General features: G+C 54.1%; 1 non-coding gene across 1 annotated transcript in view; it reads right to left on the reverse strand.

The window, feature by feature from the left end:
* Positions 1-1,288, reverse strand: part of LOC124773161 — a 1,909-nt gene extending 621 nt beyond the window's left edge. The window contains exon 1 of the ribosomal RNA XR_007014497.1: positions 1-1,288. This exon is cut by the window's left edge and continues 621 nt beyond it. This is a non-coding gene — a ribosomal RNA (small subunit ribosomal RNA).
* Positions 1,289-5,000: the final 3,712 nt, after the last annotated feature.

Here is a 5,000-nt window from a genome sequence, read left to right on the forward strand (position 1 = left end):
GTCAAATTAAGCCGCAGGCTCCACTCCTGGTGGTGCCCTTCCGTCAATTCCTTTAAGTTTCAGCTTTGCAACCATACTTCCCCCGGAACCCAAAAGCTTTGGTTTCCCGGAGGCTGCCCGCCGAGTCATCGGAGGAACTGCGGCGGATCGCTGGCTGGCATCGTTTATGGTTAGAACTAGGGCGGTATCTGATCGCCTTCGAACCTCTAACTTTCGTTCTTGATTAATGAAAACATACTTGGCAAATGCTTTCGCTTCTGTTCGTCTTGCGACGATCCAAGAATTTCACCTCTAACGTCGCAATACGAATGCCCCCGCCTGTCCCTATTAATCATTACCTCGGGTTCCGAAAACCAACAAAATAGAACCGAGGTCCTATTCCATTATTCCATGCACACAGTATTCAGGCGGGCTTGCCTGCTTTAAGCACTCTAATTTGTTCAAAGTAAACGTGCCGGCCCACCGAGACACTCAATAAAGAGCACCCTGGTAGGATTTCAACGGGGTCCGCCTCGGGACGCACGAGCACGCACGAGGCGGTCGCACGCCTTCAGCTCGCCCCACCGGCAGGACGTCCCACGATACATGCCAGTTAAACACCGACGGGCGGTGAACCAACAGCGTGGGACACAAATCCAACTACGAGCTTTTTAACCGCAACAACTTTAATATACGCTATTGGAGCTGGAATTACCGCGGCTGCTGGCACCAGACTTGCCCTCCAATAGATACTCGTTAAAGGATTTAAAGTGTACTCATTCCGATTACGGGGCCTCGGATGAGTCCCGTATCGTTATTTTTCGTCACTACCTCCCCGTGCCGGGAGTGGGTAATTTGCGCGCCTGCTGCCTTCCTTGGATGTGGTAGCCGTTTCTCAGGCTCCCTCTCCGGAATCGAACCCTGATTCCCCGTTACCCGTTACAACCATGGTAGGCGCAGAACCTACCATCGACAGTTGATAAGGCAGACATTTGAAAGATGCGTCGCCGGTACGAGGACCGTGCGATCAGCCCAAAGTTATTCAGAGTCACCAAGGCAAACGGACCGGACGAGCCGACCGATTGGTTTTGATCTAATAAAAGCGTCCCTTCCATCTCTGGTCGGGACTCTGTTTGCATGTATTAGCTCTAGAATTACCACAGTTATCCAAGTAACGTGGGTACGATCTAAGGAACCATAACTGATTTAATGAGCCATTCGCGGTTTCACCTTAATGCGGCTTGTACTGAGACATGCATGGCTTAATCTTTGAGACAAGCATATGACTACTGGCAGGATCAACCAGGGAGCTGCGTCAACTAGAGCTGAGCAGCCGGCCGCCCGGGAGTGTGTCCCGGGGGCCCGCGCGAACACGCAAGCGTCCGCTCAATCATTCTGCAAACAGGAGGAGGCTGAGCTCCCCTGCACAATACACCTCGAAACCCTCTCAGGTCCCGGCGGCGCGCAGCGCCGTCCCAAGTACTTGGTCGGGTTCGAGAGAGGCGCAATCGCCCGGAGTTAGGCGAGTAGACGCTTTCGGTGCGACCACCCGTGCTCCCAACTGAGCTTGCCGCTGCCGACAGAGGCCCGGGAGCGTGCTGTCGTGGCATTGCCGGCGGGAGACAACACGCGCCACCTACGGTGACCGGCAGCTCCAACGCCAGCGCCACAGAAGGACAAAAGCCCCACTTGGGTGCCGAAGCGAACTCTCCCAGCACAGCGCACGCGCCAACACATCCGCACAGCTGCGATACAAACCACCAGCGAGAACCGCTGGGGCGACCGAGCAGCAGACGGCGTCGCGGCGCCGAGCGCCGGGCGGCGGCGCATCCTCAACGCACACAGTCCTCAATCGGACCAGCACACTGAAGATGTCCACCGCGCTTCGCACCGGGCCCGCGAGGACCTACTTTGGCCGCACGGCGCCGCGCGCAGGGTGCGCCGGCGCGCAGCTGCGACGCCTGCCGCGTCCGTCGGCCGGCGCGCCTGCCACTGGCCGCCCCCACCAGCCGGCTGTAGCGCGTGCGCCCACGCACCGCGCGGCCAGCACGCCGGGAGGCGCCCCCTCACCGGCCGGGGACGGTCCCACCCAGCCACCGCCGCGTATCGCTTCACACCCAGATGCCGTTCAGTTTCGTCGGCATGGTGGGTATCGCTGGAACAACCGGTTAGTACCTCAACCTATCGTCGCCATCACCGATTCACCCCTAGCGAGAACAACCGCACCACAACAGGTTACCATTTGTTCATTTGCGTAACTTCACCAGAAAACGCAGGCGTCCATCGCCATTTGCAACTTCAACGATTATTGCATGCCTGTGTCAGGTGTCACGCCACACTACGTCTGCCCACATACACGCAACAAAATGTGCACGCCTAGACAATACGTGGAAGGTGGCCCCCGTACGTATGCGATGTCCATTGCTCGAACGACTGTCAACCGGCCTCTGTAGCATGTCGCAGATATGGAACGCGGTGCACCATGCCATCACGGTGTGTGAGGAGAGACGACTAGGTCCGAATACATCAACAGACAGCTCATGCTGATCGCCATCCACGGCGTCCGTTCCTCCCACACGTCTCTATGGCGTACCACACTGCAATCCAGCTCTCATAGGGAGACGACACGTAGCTGCGTGCACAATATTTGCACTGTATGGTCCGCCGTTTTTGGGCGCAGTCGTTGTGCGGTCACACATGTGCCACGATGTATCATTCAGTACATAAGGACGAATGTGCAGTACAGATTGTGGTTCACGCGTACGACATCAGCGGACAGTTGACACAGGCCGCACCACAACGTAGCCTGAGTACGTCGCATGCGAAGGGCATTGAACATGCAAACTTCTCACCAACCAGCTTGCGAAGGCAGGGGGCAAGGTGGGGACGTGGGGAGGGGCGGCATGTACGTCCTGCTGCCATCCACATTACAGTGTACAGCAGGAGCATGTGGAAAGTGAGCAAGACTTGCAAGGTGTTTAACATGAAGCGATACACAGGGGTGCGGGCAGTGCGAGTAGCGAACTATATTGCGAGGGTTGCGGGTGGGCAACACTACAGTAATTGAACGAGTCGTATAACAATTACAGAGCAGGTTTAGGCGACAACGTGGGTTACGTTAAGGCGACAACATGGGTTAGGTTAAGGCACAACATGGGTTAGGTTAAGGCACAACATGGGTTAGGTTAAGGCACAACATGGGTTAGGTTAAGGCACAACATGGGTTAGGTTAAGGCACAACATGGGTTAGGTTAAGGCACAACATGGGTTAGGTTAAGGCACAACATGGGTTAGGTTAAGGCACAACATGGGTTAGGTTAAGGCACAACATGGGTTAGGTTGAGGCACAACATGGGTTAGGTTAAGGCACAACATGGGTTAGGTTGAGGCACAACATGGGTTAGGTTGAGGCACAACATGGGTTAGGTTGAGGCACAACATGGGTTAGGTTGAGGCACAACATGGGTTAGGTTAAGGTACAACATGGGTTAGGTTAAGGTACAACATGGGTTAGGTTAAGGTACAACATGGGTTAGGTTAAGGTACAACATGGGTTAGGTTAAGGTACAACATGGGTTAGGTTAAGGTACAACATAGGTTAGGTTAAGGTACAACATAGGTTAGGTTAAGGTACAACATAGGTTAGGTTAAGGTACAACATAGGTTAGGTTAAGGTACAACATAGGTTAGGTTAAGGTACAACATAGGTTAGGTTAAGGTACAACATAGGTTAGGTTAGGTTAGGTTAGGTTACACGTTGTTGTACGGAAAGGTGTAGGGGGGGGGGGGGGCGGGGGCGGCAGGTTCGTTGATAGTGATTATAGTAAGTGAATGCTTGTGACATGATCAGATTTGTCACGTCAGGATGCACCTTTGGCTTATTAGAGGCGGCGCTCCAATTCTATGCTTGTGTGAGACCTGTGTCTTTGACTCATGTCATTGTTTGTGCGCTGTGACAGGAGGTACTATTGTGATGTTGGGTGCACCGTTGTATAGGACATGTGTGGGTGTTGGTGCCTGGTCTGCGCAATGGTGGATGTCGAAAGGCTGGGATATTGTATTTTCCGCACGGACCTCCTGGTCTGGTTGTGATAGTGTGGATTGTGTAATGTGGCGGAGAAGATGCACTGGATGTTGTTCCATGCTGGTGCTTACATATTGTATGTGCGCCTGTTAGAAGCAGAGAGTGGTGCGTGATCAGAGTGTCTGGCTGACGTGTGGTTCCCATTTTGGGCAGACTCTTTCAGCATGTATACGGACAGTTGTGTATATTTGCTGTAGTTTGATGGCTCTGCATTGATTACTAATCAGCGCCGTGTGTACGGGTAATCTGGTTCCAGTCCAAAATGTTCCATCTGTGTACATTAGTGACAAAGACTCCCCCCATGCAGTGGGGCTCGGTCTGTTATAACTCTTCCGCGTAATATATTTGCCCCACGTTTTTGCGACTGCGAGTGCGAGTGCAACGCGCATGGGGACCGACATGCTGATGGCTCGGTATCGGACGCCGTACAGTGAGCAACGCGATCGCGTCTCTCGCTCGTAAGTGGTACAGGTCGCGGCTCATGTATACGGACAGCGGGAATGTCGCATATTGGAAATAACTCTTCATGAAACGCAAGTTATAGGGGTGGATTGCACTTTACGAGTGCGGGAAACGTCCGCCGTTCATCCGCTGGAGGTGCGAGTTTGGCGGTTGGGGTGGTGCACGAACGGGTGCGGGTGGCGTCATTGCCGGTCCACGGCTTCGTGCGGCAGAGCCACTGGAGATTGGGTGCTATGGTCGACAGAGGCTGCAGCCTTTGTGGGTGGCGTCGAAAGGCGGCCACTGTGGCGCCATCGCTGTCTTAGTCGGCTTGGCGTCTCATAGATGGCGGTAGCGTCGTTGCAGGAGGTCATGTTGCGGGAGACCTACAGATGGCGGTATGTTTTGTGGTGCGGACGTAGTGTTGTCAGATGCGCATAGATGGCGGTATTGCATGTGGTGTCGCCCTATTTTCATAGATGGCGATACTGTTTTG

This window comes from Schistocerca piceifrons, unplaced genomic scaffold, assembly GCF_021461385.2.
Source record: "Schistocerca piceifrons isolate TAMUIC-IGC-003096 unplaced genomic scaffold, iqSchPice1.1 HiC_scaffold_947, whole genome shotgun sequence".
Taxonomy (NCBI): domain Eukaryota; kingdom Metazoa; phylum Arthropoda; class Insecta; order Orthoptera; family Acrididae; genus Schistocerca; species Schistocerca piceifrons.